The following is a 19,351-nucleotide window of genomic DNA, read 5'->3' as shown; positions in this document are numbered from 1 at the left end:
AACTTTAAGGGTATTTAAGTGGTCACTGGATAGACATATGGATGAAAATGGAATAGTGTAGGTCAGATAGGCTTCAGATGGTTTCACAGGTCGGCGCAACATCGAGGGCCGAAGGGCCCGTACTGCGCTGTAGTGTTCTATGTTCTATGTTCTATGTTCTAATTCATCTTTTTCCTCCTGGCCAGGAACTAATCAAAGGAAGTACGATTATTATCTCTATAACTGGACTTCATCTACTGAAAGTCTGCAAGAAATTGTTGCTTTCAAATACTACATCCCCACACCCTGCCCTTCAAAAGCTAGACATGGGTACAATTTAACAAAAAAAAATGAGTTGCATTTTGGACGGGTTTAGCGGAATGTTTCCAAACGCTTGCAGCGCCGAGAATGACCCCGCTATCGAACGGAATTCTGTTATTTTTCAGGCCTTGGCAGGGAAGGTCCCGCCAAGGCCACATTATCTTCATTTCCTGCACTGAGGAGTTCCACTCCTCAGTGCAGGAAGCGATTGGGGCCCAATTTTTAATTGGTGCCCCAATCTCTCGATCCCCAACGTGACCACCTGACTCCTCAAATGCCCCAACTTACCTGTTGGGATTCCTCAAGCACTCCACCTTATAAGGGTAGGGCACACCTAGGCCCTATCCCTGGCATGGGCAAAATGCCACATTGGCACCTTGCCCAGGCTGATAGGGCCACTGCCGGGGTGCCAGGCTGGTAGTGCCACCTGGAAACTCTGGCAGTGCCAGGGTGGCACCCGTGTGACATTGCTCGGGTATCAGGTGGTACTGCCAGGGTGCCAGGCTTGCTGTGTCAAGATGCCCAGGTAGCATCAGCAGTGCCAGGATGCCACCTTGTCCAGAAGCCGACCACTTGGGGGCCTCCAGTGACCTGGGAGACACTCCCCCAAGTGCCACTCCACCTGGTCCCTGTTTGTGGAGACCACTGCGAAAAGACACCTGGCTGGGGTCTCCTCAGCGAGGCCGTTAGATCCCTGGTGCTGGTTAGCTCTGTGTGCTAACTGCACACTTAAAAATGCAAATTTAGGTCCCACCCATTATGGGCACGATCCAGATTGTGACGACTCGCGAGATCCTCTTTGACCTTGTGAGGCGTGGCGAGCCCATAAATCTCGCAAGAGGCCTCTTGCAACATTTACTAGTTGCATCACGTCCAGAGTTCGGCACAACACGGCCGTCAGATCGTGCCCAAAAGTGATAAACATAATTGACAAACAGATTTACTTCCCCAATACTGTGTAGATAACCATTGATTGAGCGGACAGTAAGAAATTGGACAGTGCACTTGCAGATATCATTTTTCAACACTAACATTCTCAAATGTCACCATGACTAATACTAAAATAAGTGTAACTCCAGCATACATGAGCAATTTCACTGAAGTCAGCCCTAAACTGATGTAGAACTGATTCTACACTCTTGTGTTCCAAGTGATTTTCTATGACATGCCAGTTTCAGATGGCATTCCCTGCCAGCATCACAGTATCAGCTCTGTTATGAGTACAGTATAGTCCTTTCACAACTCTGCTTGAAAAATGATCAACTTGAAATCCAGTTTGCAACATATTTTGCTTTAATCAGACGGGCAGTGGCATTGTGCTCTATATTTGCTTGTTTGTTGACTTCTGTTGTCTGCACATTTCCTGGAATAATTGATCCCAAGTGGATATTATTTTATTAAAAAACATTGCAACATTGTTCTGCAACCTAATAACTTGAAAAGTAAATCCCAATTAGGACATTACTTTTGGGATGCCTGTTATGTTCAATTCAACAGCAGTAGAGTAAAATGTTACCACTCTTCGACCTTTCTATAAATCACAAATTAAAATACCCAAACACTATTGCGCACAGTTTGGAACCTTAGCAAACATATTTTCTTTCTGGGGATCACTTAACTAGGTGAAGAATGATATCAATGGAATGGGTTTGATCCCTATACCACTGGTAGTTCATGGAAGGCTGCCTTCTTGCTTTGCCTCATGTTTGATGCAAACTTAAGTTATATAACCACTTGTCTCTTTCAAACAGAGAGCGATGCCTATGGTCCCCCGTGGACTATGGCTAATTACCTAAATTACCTCGCTAACTGATTCTTATTTTCAATAAACTTTGAATAAAAACTGCATGTTTTCTCTAATTAGGGTTGAGTTCCCTTTTAAATTGTTTAGTCAATTTTTGATGGTTCTTTTTCCAGACTGAAACACCCACTTGCAAAACAATTGGGCAGTTATTTGTAGAAGGGTAGGTGATGCACCAGTTAACATATTCCATTTTGATACAGTATCAATATTCAAGTCGCACTATTATCTTTGCAAAATATATTTGTACCATTTATAGAGTTTACTAATTGTTCAGATAACTTTAACCAGCATTGTCAACACAAGGGTTTTTAAAAGCTTGCTCAGGGAAGAAATCTTCTCCCCATGTATTGTTTCACATTAAGTTTTTGTGGAGTTTAATCGGATAACACACAGGTGTATTGATACTCTGGGCAAGTTCGCTGTCAATTCCATCCCCACTCAACCCGAAATACAACTGAAGTGAATTAACCAGTAATTCTTATAGAAATACCTGAAGTCTTCGGCTTTTAGCTGTCCAATAATTACAGTTGGGGCAGCAGGGTAGCATGGTGGTTAGCATAAATGCTTCACAGCTCCAGGGTCCCAGGTTCGATTCCCGGCTGGGTCACTGTCTGTGTGGAGTCTGCACGTCCTCCCCCTGTGTGCGTGGGTTTCCTCCGGGTGCTCCGGTTTCCTCCCACAGTCCAAAGATGTGCGGGTTAGGTGGATTGGCCATGCTAAATTGCCCGTAGTGTCCTAATAAAAGTAAGGTTAAGGGGGGGTTGTTGGGTTACGGGTATAGGGTGGATACGTGGGTTTGAGTAGGGTGATCATGGCTCGGCACAACATTGAGGGCCGAAGGGCCTGTTCTGTGCTGTACTGTTCTATGTTCTATAGTCGCCAGGTTTGTCAGCTGAATCACAGTTACTGTTTATTTATAACAAGAATGTGTAGTAAATACAACTGTATTAAAAACAAGCTAATACCTACTACCCCCTTTAACTGTCCCACTCTCTACCCACACACACAAGACAGACAAACAGTGACCCGGGGGTGGGCAAGGAATGAAAATAATAAGGATGAAGGTCAAAAGGTAGGAGTCCTTGCTTCCAAAGGTGATCCTTGAGGACACTTTCCTCGCAGCATGCTTACTGATGAATGCCATTGATTTGCAGCCTGTAATGATCCTCTCTGTAGTTAGAAATGCATTACCCACAGCTTGTCCTGGAGAGGCCCCTCTGCTTTTCATCAAACTCTGCTTTCAGTTTATGGTTTATTTCTAGGACTCTGCCTTTTCTGGAGAGAGAGTTGGTCGATTTAGTGTGGGTCACTTCTAGACTCTGCTGGCATAATCTGTAATGATTTCCCTGTACATAGATTCATCCAGGCCCCCGGCCAGTTTAGAAACATAGCCTTTCCGGAGAAAACGGAGAGGGAAGAGGACAGCAAGTCCTTCCTTTGAGCAGCCAGGAGTGAAACTGAAACCAAAAGCTCAAACCTTGAAGCTCTGAAACATTCCAGTGGGATAAAATCCAATCACCACATGTTGCCGGGCTGAGCACAGCCTTTTGTGCTAATTCATTGGCCATCAGTCAAATCAACATCACTGATGAAGGCCAATCTCTGGCATTTGTGCCAGTCATCTGCAATCACCAATTTAAATCAGCAAAGCCTTCTGGTTCCTTTTGTCTGAATGATAGGTACAGGCTGCTTACGGGATGCCTTGTCTTAAAGTCACAGGTCCATAAATCAGTTATCGATCAATAATCTAACAGCAAAACAAGAAAGGAGAAATAAGAGAATAAACAAGATCACAGAGGAAGGACTCTGACATAGGCATGAATTTTTAAGATGGCGGGAGTTTGACCATATGAAGAGTTGGCAGCAATCAGATCACCCCCGCCCGCCAACTCCAGGAGGCCCAATGCCATTTCACACTCTTAGCGAGAGTTGATTCGCAGAAGGAAGGACCTCTGCCCATCACCAGGAAGAAGTCCCACCTTAGAGAGCTGAGGGCCAATTAGCTTGGCCAGCAACAATCCATTTATTCCAGGAACAGTGCTGCAGTGGACTAAAGAGGTACTGCAGATAGCTGCCTGGAACCAAGTATTGTAAACTGGAAGAATGTAAGTGGCAGAGGTCAAGGGGGTGAGGTAGGGATGACCTAGGGTGTAAGGTCATACGGGGATGGGGACAGGGAGATCCAAAGGTGACTGAGTCCTAATGGGAGAGTGCCCCAATCAAAGTGGGCTTCTGATGGAGGCACCCTCCTCAAATACCCAGCCCCTGCACCCACCTTCCCACTTTAAATTGTGATCAGATCAGAGAGGAAACCCAAATGTAAATTATCAGATGCCCGCCAGCCCAAACTCTGAGGCTGGGTGGGAAAAGGTCTTTAAATGACCATTAAGTGACTACTGAAGGGTTTTAATAGGGGCAAAGGTGTTTTTCCCATCTGAGGCCCTGCCCATCCCAGTGTAAAATCATATCCAGGTAAGGGCTGGATTCTGGAGGGGGAGCAATTTCACTCCCCTGCTCCACCTCCACCTCAGAACCTATCAGGGGAGGAAGGGTGGGGAGCATAAAATGCTGGCCATAAGGTATTGTGGCAAGTTTTTGGATCTAACATTTATTGTCTGGGACAACAGAAGTAAAAGACCAGAGAAGGCATTATAACCTTCATTGGCATCAAAGACAACAATTTAAATATCCACTCCTCATGAGTGAAAATCCTATGGGGCCAACTGATTATTTGCGGCTATTGATACATGATTAAAACAAAGTTCACAGAATATCAGTCCTTTTATAACTAACTTACAAATTCAAAGAGAACTATGGCCTTGTTCTTGGGCATGGTTGTTCAGAAGCAAGCCATGTGCCTGGAAGGAGATAACATTTTCACAGTCCTGCTGTGATCTATCAGTTCAGGTTACAGTTGCAGAATTTAAGTGTTGGCCAATGAAACATAGATTTACCTTGAAATTTGAGATAATAGAAAGGAAAATTCATACGTCTTTCAAAAATGCACCTTGAAGAATTTACTCTGGTTCTGGTAAATCAGGCCATGTAACCCGTTGGATGAGAGTTTTGCAGAGGGAAAGAATATGTAAATGGAACTTGAGATTTTTTCAAAAATTCTTTGTAGACTGCAGCAGCATTCTGCATGGCATCAAATATTAATGTAGAAACTGAATTTTCTGTTTTTTGCAAATGGTCTTTCAACTTTCTCTAATTATTATTATTTTTATTTAGTTTTAGGGACTTTGTTTAGATTATTTGAGCTGCATATTCAAAGGGTAATCCGATGAGAGCTAAAGGCCGCGATTTTCCGCAACCACGATAGGTGGGAGAATAGCGGGAGGTCTGCTCCCGCACCTCCCGCTATTCTCCCACCCCCCCCAAAATGGCGTGTCCGGTTTTCCGACACGCTGCTCGGGGAAACGCGGCCCGCCGCTTTTCACAGCGGCCCGCGATTCTCCGACCCGGATGGGCCGAGCGGCCTACCGTTCCCGACCTGTTCACGACGGCGGCAACCACACCTGGTCACTGCCGTCGTGAACATGGCGCGCCAGGTAAGTGTGGGGCCTAGGGGGGGTGGATCGGGGATCGAACACCACGACCGTGCTCGGGAGGGGACTGGCCCGCGATCGGTGCCCACCGATTGTCGGGCCACGTCTCAAGGGGACGCACTCTTTCCCCTCCGCCGCCCCACAAGATCAAGCCGCCACGTCTTGCGGGGCGGCTGAGGGGAAAGACGGCAACCACGTATGCGTGGGTTTGAGCTGTCCAACCCGCGCATGCGCGGCTGACGTCATTAGGCTCCGCCGCGGCATCATTCTTGGCACGCCGGGCCTTGAAGCCAAGGACAAGACCCGGCAACCGAGTTTCCCGGTACAGCCCGCCTATCCCCCCGGGTTGGGGAGAATAGGGGGCTGGGAGAGGTTTCCGACGCCGTCGTGAACCTCTCCAGGTTTCACGATGGCGCGGGTCTTGTGGAGAATTCCGCCAAAAGGGTATCTTGTATCTTCACAAAATGAGAATAATGAACCTTAAAAATGCGGAAAAAGAATCATTCATCCCTGTTTGAGGGCATTTTGTGATAATGGACTATGAAATAAATTATAGGTGGCCATGTAACTACATTTGGGCTCCTATATTACTTTTGAATAGTTCTGATGAAACTTTGACACGGGCGCCAAGGCCCGGCACGTGAAATTGATGCGCCGCCGCTCCAAGCCCCCTGGGGGTGGGAGAATAGTGGGCGAGGAGCGGCCTTCGACGCCGGAGTGAAACACTCCGGTTTTCACTCCGGCGTCGGCACTTTGTCTCCCTTTGGGAGAATTGCACCCACGTTCTTGACTCAAGATAACAAGGGGTCCTTTAGGGAGTAAGGAATGACCTGCCTCGTCGACACTGGCAACTTATCAAGGAGGTGCAAAGCAAGAGTGATCTCCTGTGCTACCTGTGAAGATGGTGTACTCTGAAGTTGAGGAAGATGGCTCAAAGTGTCTGTTTTTGATATGTGGGTGCCCAGCTGTTATGTTCTCTAAGTGCTGCGAAGAGCAAAGTATGGAGGTTCCAACCACTTGAATTTCTGACAAACATGATGAGAGGTTTATTAGCAGATGTTGCTCATACAATCTAAGATGGAGAACTGAAGCCCGCACAAAACACTCTGCTGACATCACTACAGATCATATGACATTCCACCGGCATGGATTTATTCTCCGATACACAACCCTTTTACTCCTTTAGTATGATGACAACGTTTGGTGCACATCTATTCCTTTCGGGGTGTACTCAACATTCTGGAACCTGGCTACTTGAGACCTTGGAAGTGTCTCCTGTTCCTTCAGTAGATGGTACTTCCTTGGAAGTTACTCCAGTGTCCGTCGCTATCGGCGTTGGAAAGTCCTCAGAATCTGAATTTGTCTCTGTGTTTGGACTCGATTCAGAAGTATCACTGTTTAGGTTTTCGAATGGAAATGCATCTTGACAAGTTTCAACAATTTTACTTTGTGAAGCTGATAGTTGGTCAGTCCGATGTTGTCAACTTCTTTCATCATCCGTCTGCATGGTGTATGATATTGGACCTGTTTTTGCGAGGATAACAGCGGGTATTCATTTCTCATTGATAGTGTAGCTTCTGGCTAGCACCCACTCTCCTTGAGTGAATACTTGCTTTTTAGAATTTTGTTCCCTCCTAGCAATCTGTGCTTGTTTTCATTTGACAATCTCTGAGGTTTCAGGTGGTATCAACAAATCAAACTGTATTCTCAGCTTCATTTTGAACAGCAGCATTGCTGGTGAGCTCTGTGTCGTTGAGTGTGCGGTGTTCTGGTAAGGCATTAAGAATTTGTTCACTCTTCTTGCCAATGTACCTTAGTCCTTTGGTGCTTTGATTAAATGTTTAAGTGACTGTATGAATCGTTCGGTCAATCCGTTTGTGACAGGATGGTACAGAGCTGACTTTATGTACTGTATACCATTTTCTCTTTAGTAGTCCTCGAATGCCTTAAAAGTGAACTGAGTGCCATTGTCACTTACAGCCTGCTCTGGTGTACCAAACCTTGTGAATATTTATTCCAACTTCCCCGTAGTTTGTTCTGTCGTCATGGGTTTCATAATCACTCCTTCTGGCCATTTAGACTGTGCATCCACCATCACTAGGAACATGTATCCCTCAACTGGGCCAGTGTAGTCTACATATATTCTCTACCATGACTGTGCCGGCCATTCCCATGGATTAAATGGTTGCAGTGTGGAGTGTTTCTTAGTTTTGCACAAGACTGACATTACCCCACTTTTTCTTCAGTTTGAGCATCTAATCTTGGCCCCCCAAAAATAACTGCATGACTGTTCCTTCATCCTGACCACATTAGGATGTCCCTCATGCAATCGGTCAAGGACTTTATTACGCAAGCATGGAGTAATAATCACTCAGATTCCCCATAATAAAACCCCATTTTGGACTGTCAAATCAAATCTTCTGTAATGTAAAGCTTGACGTCTGGATTTTTACAATGTACTTCTGACATCATTCCTTTTTAGACCGTGTCCATCACCTTCCCCACCACTGGATTGGTTCTTCTGTATCTTGAGATGAAGTCGCAGGTACATTATCCACGAGTGAGAAATATAGTTGACAAAATGTTCTTCTTGCTTGACTTGTAACGGCAATCTTGACAAAGTATCAGCATTTACATGTTGCTCTGATTTGCCAGATTGGACATTGTAAGTGTGTGCCGCCAATATCAAAGATCATCTCTGTAACCTACTAGCTGCTAATGAAGGAATATCTTTATACGGCCCAAAGATTGTCATCATGGGTCGATGATCCATCAAAAGAGTAAAATAGATATCCATAAACCTTCTTACCCTGAAAATGATGCTCAAAGCCTCTTTTTCTAGCTGAGTACAATTCATTTCTGTGCTCGTAATTTTTGTGATGCAAATGCTATTGACCGATCCTCTCCTGAAGGCATAATATGTGAGACAAAAGCACCAACCCCATAGTGTGCCGCATCGCGAGCAAGTTGTAACTTGAGCTTGGGATTGTACTGAACCAATAGCCCTGACTTCTTTAAGACATCTTTTGCTTCGTTATATGCACTCTCACATTCTTCTGACCAATGCTATACCTGTTTGGCACACAACTGAGTGTGGAAGAGCTTCAATCATTTGGTAAATTTGGAAGAATTTTCCATAATAATTGATTCATCCTATTTGAGGACACAGTGCTTCTCAGATTGCTGTCAGCTTTTTCAGCTCCTTGCATAAGCCATCTTTATTGAGGATGTGACTGAGGTAGTTAATGGATGTCTTGAAAAAGTCACATTTTTCCTTTTTAACTCTGAGATTATGGATTTGTAGACATTTCAGTGTAGCTTCGAAATTCTTCACGTGTCCTTGTTCACTTGAGCTTGTGCTGAGAATATCATCTGAATAGCATTGCACTCCATTCAACCCATTCAGAACCTGATACATGGGCCTTTGAAAAAGAGCAGGAGCAGATACTATTCCAAATGGAAGTCCCTTGTATGGATCAAACTTTTGTGAAAGTAAGTAGAGGCTGCAATTTTGCAGCCACATTAATTTGTAAATATGTTTGTGATGGGTGGCAAGGTCATGCAGTGTTTAGCACTAATGCCTCATGGCACCGAGGATCCGGGTTCGAACCCAGCCCCGGGTCACTGTCCATGTGAAACTTGCACATTCTCCCCTTGGCTGCATTGGTCTCACCCCCACAACCCAAAAAATGTGTAGGGTAGGTAGATTGACCATGCTAAATTGTTCCTTAGTTGGAAAAAATGAAAAAGAAAAATACGCTTGTAATAAATCAATTTTATTGAATTTCTGCTTACAAAAGTCCAGCAAACAAGTCGTCAGTTAGCTTCCGTAGATAGTGATCTGCACACAATACCAGGTTAATAGTTGTTTTAAAACTCCACATATCCTCACTGACCCATTGCGTTTCAATACAAGACGTATGGGTGTTGCACTTGTAGTGACTGGTTCAATGAGTCCTATTTAGATTAGCCTTCCTTGTTCTTCTTTAACTTTTGGCCTGATGGCATGGTGCGGATAGAAGCTTTGAGACATTGTGGGACACTAAGTGATCTCATTTTAAGTTGAACCTGGGTTCATGGGTCACTGTCTGTGTGGAGTCTACGCATTCTGCTCGTGTCTGTGTGGGTTTCCCTGGGTGCTCCGGTTTTCTCCCACAAGTCCCGAAAGATGTGCTTGTAAGGTTAATTGGACATTCTGAATTCTCCCTCGGGTGCCGTCGTGTGGTGATTAGGGACTTTTCACAGTAACTTCATTGCAATGTTAATGTAAGCCTACTTGTGACACTAATAAAGAATATTATTATGATTTCAACTCCTGTCATTGAATCTTCAAACACCTTTGTATACGTCCGCACAAGTTATTGCAGCTCATTCTATGAATCCACAAATTGATTCACTGCTCCCCAACATGTTGCCTAGCGCAGACCCAAACTCGCATTGTTCAGCCCTTTGTTTCAGGTACTCCATGAACGCCATGATTGTCTCTCTTGAGGGGACCCTTGTCAACCAATTGAATTTGTAACTCTGCAAGATTATCGAGGGCTTTTGGTGATAATGACCCTTGACTAATTCCACCAACTCCTCGAATATTTTGGAGTTTTGGCATCTGGAGATGTCAGTTACCTAATTATGTTGTAAGTGGGAGATACACAGGCCAGTAGTAGGATTATCCGCTGCTTTTCTTCTTCCCCTCCCGCCCCTGTCCACCCCTAATTTAATTTGCCTTTAAAAAATATTAGAGACAGGGCAGCATGGTGGCACAATGGTGAGCATCGCTGCCTCACGGCACCGAGATCCCAGGTTTGATCCCGGCTCTAGGTCACTGTACGTGTGGAGTTGCACATTCTCCCCGTGTTTGCGTGGGTTTTGCCCCCACAACCCAAAGATGTGCAGTGTAGGTGGATTGGCCACGCTAAATTGCCCCTTAATTGGAAAAAAAATAATTGGGTGCTCTAAATTTATAAAACAAAATATTGGAGACGCTCTACATGTAGTCCCCATTGCTCCGTATGGGGGTGGAATGGTTCGTTCACCAGAAAGGGTCATTGTTGCCAATGAACTGTGAAACAAATTAGCTTTTATGGAACATTTCATAAGAGATCTGCTCTCCCAATTTTCATACAGCAACAAGGCAATCTGGTTGATCCTCATCACCAATGTAATATCCTTACAGATGGGCGGATTAACAAACGGACAATTTATTTAAGAAAGAAACTACGTACAGACATGGGGATAAGAGCTACTACGTTCCAAGGCTCCAAACTCCTGACCAACTGGAACCCGTGCTCCATGCCCCAGGGCTCGCGTGCTCCAGCCCTGTTTGGTGATAAGGTCACATGACCATCTGGAGACTCCCCTCCCCTTAAAGGCAAATGCTACCACACCCATTTACTTTACGTTTGCCAGGGCTCCTTGCTGCCACACTTGGGCAAATACTGTCTTTGTATCAAGGTTAGCCGTTCTCACTTCAGCTCTTGAGCTCAGCTTTTATTCATGTTTGGACGAAGGCTGTAATGAGGTCAGGACTGGAGCAACCCTGGCCTCAGTGAGCAGGTTATTATTAAGTATATGTCATTTGATAACACTGTCAATTACACTTTCCATTACTTTGCTGATGATCGAGGGTAGAGTGATGGGTGGTAATTAGCCCAGTTCAATTTGTCCTGCTTTTTGTGGACAGGACATACCTGGGCAATTTTCCACATTGTCAGGTAGATGCCAGTGTTGTAGTTGCACTGGAACAGCTTGGCTAGAGGCACAGCTATTTCTGGAGCACAAGTTTTGAGTGCTACTTCCGGAATGTTGTAACAATCCATACCTTTTGCAGTACCAATGTGCAGCACCCACTCGGCACTAATGACTGAAGTTGGCTGCAAATGCTTCAACCTTGTTATTTGCCCTGATGTGCTGAGTTTCCTCATCACTGAGGATGGGGATATTTGTGGTGGCTACTCCTCCAGATAGTTGTTTAATTATCCACCACCATTCTTGACTGTGGCAGGGGTTGTAGAGCCCAGATCTAATCTGTTGGGTCTGGGCCCCGTAGCTCTGCCTGTTGCATGCTGATACCCCAATCTAGAAATATAAACATAACATGGGGGATACACCAATGCAATGCAAAGGAAGCACTGAATTGTTGGAAGATCTTCTTTCAGATTAGATGTAGAAGTGAGGTTTGTTAGCCCTCTCAGGAGGTACAATTTCAAAGATGAATAGATGAACGTCCCCTACTGACCTGGCTAATATTTATCCCTCAACTAACCCCACCAAAACAGATTATCTGACCATTATCACGAAACAGCTTGCAGGACCTGGCAAGGCATAAATTGGCTGCCATGTTTCCTGTGTTACAAAATATCCACATGTTTTAATATGATAGAATGCACCATTAAGGGGCAGTATATTAAACTACTGTCAATCACTCCCCACCTTGATGTGGTGTATTAGTCCCATGATTTATAAATCTGCAAGCACAGCAGTTGAGGTCATACATTCATATAGAGTTTCCCGGTCAACAATACTTGTACATAGTCTTTGGACAGTTCCTTGTTAGTGTAGCGGTTAGTGTCCCTGCCTATCATGAGGGAGACCAAGTTCAATTCCTTGACTGGAAATAGTGGTTGCCTAAATAATTATCACCCAAACAAGGCCTGTATGGAACTGAGGGAATTAGGGGAAGAGGGGAAGAAGGTATTTCTTTGCCTTTTGCTTTTTCTAACTAATGAATCCCCTATCATTACTTCCCTTCCCATCTTCTTTCTCCCTTCCTATGCTGCAGAGATGCCTGTGATGCCACAAACATGGCTCTGATTTCCCCCCTCCAAAGAGCCAACCTGTATTCAAAAATGGAAAACTGATTGGTGAGAGGTTCCCGAGAGGACTCCTGCACTATCTGCTTGGATTTCTTGATGGCCTGGCAGTTACCCATTCCCTTTCTGCCCCCAGGCTCCTATGCTGTAGTCTTCACTGAGGAGAGGGATGATTCTGACATTCTAGTTAAAGGGGAGTATGAAATATTAAATAAAATAAGTATAGTGAGAGTGGAAGTACATGAGGGACAGTATGGTGGATAAATTACCAGAGCCAGATGGATTGTGTTGAAGGAACCCATAGAGGAAGTGGGCGATACTCTGGGGATCATTTTCCAATCCTCAGAAGATCCAGATGAGGTACCAGAAGACTGGAGGTTGCGAACGTTGTACCATTATTTAAAAACAGTGTGAGGGCTAGGCCAGAAAGTTATAGGCCAGTCAGTCTGACTTCAGTGGTGGGCAAATTATTGGAAACAATTCTAAGATAGGATTAACTGTCACTTAGAAAGGCATAGATTCATCAGGGATAGTCAGCATGGTTTTGTTGGGGGAAAATAGTTTCTTACTAACATAATATAATTTTGGGGGGAAGTAACAAGGCGTATTGATGAGGGTAGAGCAGTGGATATTGTCGACATATCATTTGACAAGGTTCCACATGGCAGATTGGTCAGAAAAGTGAGATCTCATAGGATACAAGGGGAGGTAGCAGGTTGGATCCAAAATTGGCTCAGCGACAAGAAACAAAAAGTAATAGTTGATGGATGGTTTTGTGAATGGAACAGTGGTGTTCCAAAGAGCTCAGTGTTGAGGTCACCGCTGTTTGTTGCATATATTATTGACTCAGACTTTAGTGTGGATGGCATAATTGGGAAATTTGCAGATGGCACCAAAACTGACTGTGTGGTTGATAGCGAAGAGGATAGCTGTCAACTCCAGAATTATGTCAATGGTTTGGTTGAGTGGGCGGAGAAGTAGCAAATGGAATTCAATCTGGAAAATTGTGAGGTAATACATTTGAGGAAGGCAGACAAAGCAAGAGAATATTCAATAAACATGAAGATATTGAGGGATGAGGAAGTGAGAGACCTAGGAGTGCATGTCCACAGGTCCTTGAAGGTGGCAGGACAGCTGGGACAAGGTGGTCAAGAAAGTATTTGGAATGCTTTCCTTTATTGGCCAAGGTATTGAATTCAAAAACAAGGATTCAAAAACAACTGTGTAAAAAGCTGGTTCAGCCACAGCTAGAATTTTGTTTCCAGTTCTGGTCACCACATTACAGGGAGGACATAATTGCTCTGGACTGAGTGCAGAGGAGATTTACAAGAATGTTGCTAGGGCTTAAAAATTGTAGCCATGAGGAGAGAGTGGATAGGCTCGGGTTGTTTTCCTTGGAACAGAGAAGGCTAAAGGGTAACCTCATTGAAGTGTACAAAATTATGAGGGGCCTAGACAGGAAATATTTATTTCCCCTAACAGAGAGGTCAATTACCAAGGGACAGAGACTCAAGGTGATTGGTAGAAAGATTAGAGGGGGTATGATGAAAACCTTTTTGCCCAGAAGGTGGTGGGCGTCTGGAATTCACTGCCTGAGTTAGTGGTTGAGGCTGAAATTCTCAACCTATTTAAAAGGTACCTGGATCTGCTTCTGAAGTGCTGCAACATGCAAAGCTACGGACCAGGTGCTGGAAAGTGAGGTTAAAATGAGCTGCTACTTTCTTTTTTCTCTTTTTGGCTAGTGTGGACATGATGGGCTGAATGGCCTCTTTCTGTACCGTAACTGTCCTATGGGTCTATGGTTCTAACTTTTTCACCCTGTAGGAATTGATTCTTCCTCTACTATTAGCAAAGAAGATAGTTGTTTGGTAAGTGTCTGGTGTTTGGTAAGTTAAAATAGTACAGAAGCAGGTGGTAGGTTCAACAAAATATTTTAAAAAGGAAAATAAATAATTGAATAATATAATTAAGTAGTTAATTAAAACACATCAAAAATTGCAGGGCAGGTAAGGTGTCATGGCTGCAACATGTGGGAATTCCTGGATGGCAGTGTGACCCAGGGCAAATACATCTCCAGTAAATGTTAGTGGCTTTCAACTCAAAGTCATTAAATTGGAGGTCAGGGAGCAGAGTCCGTGACATATCAGGGAGGGGAAAGTTACTCGGATATTTTGTACTCGGATGCAGTGGTCACACCCCTCCAGATGGGTTTGATTTGGTCAGTGGCCAGGGGTAGGAGGGTGTGACTGCGAGTAAAGCAGATAAGGGGACCCAGAGGGCAGGGGCACAGGAACCTCAGCCTTTGCATTGTCCAACGGGGTTGAGGTTCGCTCAGCTTTTCTGGGTGAGAATGGGGCTGCAGGGTGGATGAATTGGCCGATCATGGCGCTGTGGTAGAGGAAGCCATTCAAGTGGGGGCAGGGCAAAAAGGTATATAGCGGATTAGGTAGAAATGAAAAAGGATAAAGGCAAGAAGTCATGGGTGAGAGTGATATACAGGCCTCTGAACAGTAACCATATGGCAGGACTGGTAGAAAAGAGAAAATAATGGGAGCTTGACAGAAAGGAATGGTGGAAAGGATGGATGTAAAACAGAACACACAGAAGAAATATCATGACTTGAGAAAACCTGGGAGAACATTTGAGGTAGACAACTTGGTCTATGTAAAGAATTTTGATGCTAGTCCAAATTGGATCCCTGGATCGGTCACGGCCAGAAGAGGTCCAGTGTTGAATGAGACAGATCTCCACCGTAAAAGGGTGAAGAAACACCTGGATCATTTGAGAAGGAAAGAATGGCAGATTAAACCACTGGGACAGCCCTCCCCTCGTATGCCTGTCAGTGATATTGCTACGTATGAAAGTAATGCTGCAGCAAGCTAACCCGAAGAAGCGCACAGTAATGTTCCAGGGGGAACTGGAGAAATGATCTGGATGGGTACACCTTCGGAAGTCGAGAGTCAACCCAGTGAGGTTCAAACCGAAGTTACCTCTACAGGGGGAGCAGCTGCTCATGAATTACAACGCTTTCAAAGGATCAGGAAGTTCCCAGACCAACTTATCTCATTTTGGATCAGGGGCTCAAGGGGGGGAAGCTGTAAAGTGAGTTTAAAATGAGCAGCTCCTTTCTCCCTTTAAGTGTATGGTAGTGTATCCCTTAAAGGGAGAAAACTCTTTGAGGGTCATTTGACCCATAGGGCTAATTGACCGATGCGTGTGAAACCTATGGCCGAGCGGAGATTTTACCGTTATAATAATAATCTTTATTAGTGTCACAAGTAGGCTTACATTAACACTGCAATGAAGTTACTGTGAAAAGCCCCTAATTGCCACGCTCCAATGCCTGTTGGGGTACACATAGGGAGAATTCAAAATCTCCAATTCACCTAACAAGCACATCTTTCATGACTTGTGGGAGGAAACCAGAGCGCCTGGAGGAAACACACGCAGACATGGGGAGGACGTGCCAACTCCGCATAGATAATGACCCAAGCCAGGAATTGAACCGAGTCCCTGGTGCTGTGAAGCAACAATGCTAATCACTGTGCCACTGTGTCACCCGAAGTAGCAGTTTGGAGTTGTGATGTATGGTAGCCTTTATCCCACTCTCTGTTAAATATTTATTTGCCTTAACAAACTGTCTTTAAAGATACCACAGAAACATTTTCCATCAATTCTCCATTTAACTATATAGTAAGGGGAGTTCCTTAATACAAGGAGGTTTGTGAACCATTGCCATTTACATCTCTCCAATTGGCATGGGAAATTATATTTGGGAAAGCTATCACAAAGAATCAAAATTGTAATATTGAGGTATAGCAACACCTGTTATTGTTTATGTTTGTATGCTGCACTGAGAGTGAGATAAGGGGACCAGATTCTCCGATTCTGAGGCTAAGTGCGGAGGAACGTGGCGTTTTACGTGGAAAGAATTGGTGTTGGCCCCACGTCAAAGCTGCGGCCGATGAGGAGCTCACTGCTGCCCCATGTAAAATGCCCGGCCTCTCCACGAAATAAACGGCCAGAGAATTGCCGGGTCCATGGCAGTGCATGCGCATGGCGACAACCTGTAGCGGTCGCGCCGTACAACATGGCACCGGCCGTGCACTGAACCGACCTGCCAGATAGTGCCTCCTTGGACACCCCTTGACCACCCCCCACTCATGCCCCCAGCCCTCGCCGAAGCTACCCAGCCAGCAGCGCGGCTCCCGCTTGGCTGTGGCGGTGCTGGACACAGTCTGCAGCCGCCACGCCGGGTTCCCACACGGCTGGGACCACAAATCCCTCACGCCATCGTGAAATCGGCCCATCGCGGGGGGAGCTTCTGGATAGAGCGTCCAGGTGATGTCATGAGGCCGTCTCAATGGCGTGCGGTGAGCACAGCCCGCCGTGATGACGCCGCTTCAGAGGGGGCGAAACACGCAAAGCCTGCGTAAAAAAGACACCGCCCCCGATTCCATTGTAAAAAGGGATTCTCTGCCCGATCATCGATTATGAAATTGACGTCGCGAAAAGGAGAATCTCACCCAGGATGTTGGTCGTCTATGATATATTTAAAAAGTTGCAAAAAAAGAAATATGACAAAGAATTATAATTAACTTGCTATCACTTTGTTCTTTTGGCTCTGACATGGGCGTGTCCCTTTAGGAAAGGTTTTTCTCTTATCATATGGCTTCAGTGATGTCATTTTGTGGGTGGAGCTGGGCTGTGGCTCTGTGAGGTTTGTTTTACTTTTGCTTTCAGTTTGACTGCTGTGGGCTACAGACAGAGAAAATAAATGTTTTGTTGTGTCTCTCTCTGTTTTAATTTTAAAGAGTTGTTCCAGAAAAAAAACTCATTGAATATAGATACCTGCTTTAGTAACTTAAAATATATAGTTTGCTTCCTGGAAGGGTTTAAACCTATTGGTGAGACAAGGGGCTGGATTCTCCGTAGCCCTTCGTAACGCGGGTTGCCTGCGAAAAAAATCGGTGTTAATCACTCCGGCGTCGGGGCCTTCTTTAAGGCCGCTATTCTCCGTTCCCGGAGGGGCCAGCAGCTGACTGACGCTATACGTGTCAGTTTCTCCAGCTGCGGAAGTGGTGAGACCCGGCGTATTTTGGAGGAGGAGAGAGACAGACCCGGCATTTGGGGGGGGGGGGGGGGGGGGGTGGGGTGTGTTCCGGCATTTTGGGGGGGGGTGTGTTCCGGCATTGGGGGGTGTGTGTTCCGGCATTGGGGGGGGGGGGGGTGTGTTCCGGCATTTGTGGGGGGGGGGGGGAGGGGGGGGGGGGGTGTTCCGGCATTGTGGGGGGGGGTGTTCCGGCATTGTGGGGGGGGGGTGTTCCGGTATTTGGGGGGGGGGGGTTGGGAGCAGCGGCGGGCAGAGAGGGGGGCGACGGATGCCCGGGGCCAACGCACCGTCGCCCCCCCCTCTGTACGCCGCTGCCCCTACCCCAACCCCCTCCCCTCACCACCCCTACCCCCTTCACCACCCCTACCCCCCTCCAACGCCGCACCCCCCACCCCCCACTAATGCCGCACTCCCCCCCCCCACTAACGGAGGAAGGAAGGGGGGAAGAAGGAAGGGGGGGGACGGAGGAAGGAAGGAGGGGAAGGAGGAAGGAGGGGGGAAAATAGGAGAGGGGGGGGTGTGGGTACCGGTCTTCAGAGGGAGGGGGACGGGGTGTGGGTACCGGCGTTGAGGGGGGAGGACCGGGTGTTGAGGGGGGAGGGGGGGACCCGGCGTTGAGGGGGGAGGGGGGGACCCGGCGTTGAGGGGGGAGGGACCCGGCGTTGAGGGGGGGGGACCCGGCGTTGAGGGGGGGGACCCGGCGTTGAGGGGGGGGACCCGGCGTTAAGGGGGAGGGGGTTGCGGCGTTGCGAGAGATGGGGGCGGCGTTGGAGGGGGGTAGGGGTGGTGGGGAGGGGGGTAGGGGCGTTGGAGGGAGGTAGGGGTGGTGAGGGGGGGTGGTTGAGGTAGGGGGCAGCGGCGTACAGAGGGGGGGGCGACGGTGCGTTGGCCCCGGGCATCCGTCGCCCCCCCCTCTCTGCACGCCGCTGCCCCCAAACCCCCCCGATGCCGCTACCCACCCCCCCGATGCCCCCCCATGCCGCAACCCACTCCCCCGATGCCCCCCGATGGCCGCAACCCACCCCCCCGATGCCGCAACCCAACCCCCCGATGCCGCAACCCACTCCCCCGATGCCCCCCCATGCCCCCCCACGATGCCGCAACCCACTCCCCCATGCAGCAACCCACTCCCCCGATGCCCCCCCGATGGCCGCAACCCACCCCCCCGATGCCGCAACCCACCCCCCGATGCCGCAACCCACTCCCCCGATGCCCCCCCATGCCCCCCCACGATGCCGCAACCCACCCGCCGATGCCCCCCCATGCCCCCCCACGAAGCCGCAACCCACTCCCCCGATGCCCCCCCCATGCCCCCCCACGATGCCGCAACCCACCCCCCGATGCCGCAACCCACTCCCCCGATGCCCCCCCGATGCCGCAACCCACCCCCCCGATGCCGCAACCCACTCCCCACCCCCCGATGCCGCAAAGCACCCCCGACACTGAACGGCGTCAACCATCATCAATGGTTGACGCCGTTTTAAATCAACTGTGATTTTCGCCGACGTGACCCGTGGCCACGTCGGCGGGACTTCGGCCCATCCGGGCCGGAGATTTAAGGTCAGTGCAAAAAAAAATGAAATCCCGCCGGCGCCAGCTGTTTTCACAGGCTGCCGGCGGGATTTGCACAACGCCGGTTTTTTACCAGCGGGAGAATTCGAAAACCTGCGGGAGTGGAAATAACGCCGCTTCCCGCCAATTCTCCGACCCTGCGTGGGGCCGGAGAATTTCGCCCAGGGTCAGGATCTCAGGAAAAGCCCGTCTTATTCAAGTGAAA

This window comes from Scyliorhinus canicula, chromosome 1 (assembly GCF_902713615.1).
Source record: "Scyliorhinus canicula chromosome 1, sScyCan1.1, whole genome shotgun sequence".
NCBI lineage: Eukaryota > Metazoa > Chordata > Chondrichthyes > Carcharhiniformes > Scyliorhinidae > Scyliorhinus > Scyliorhinus canicula.
This window is presented reverse-complemented; position numbering follows the sequence as displayed.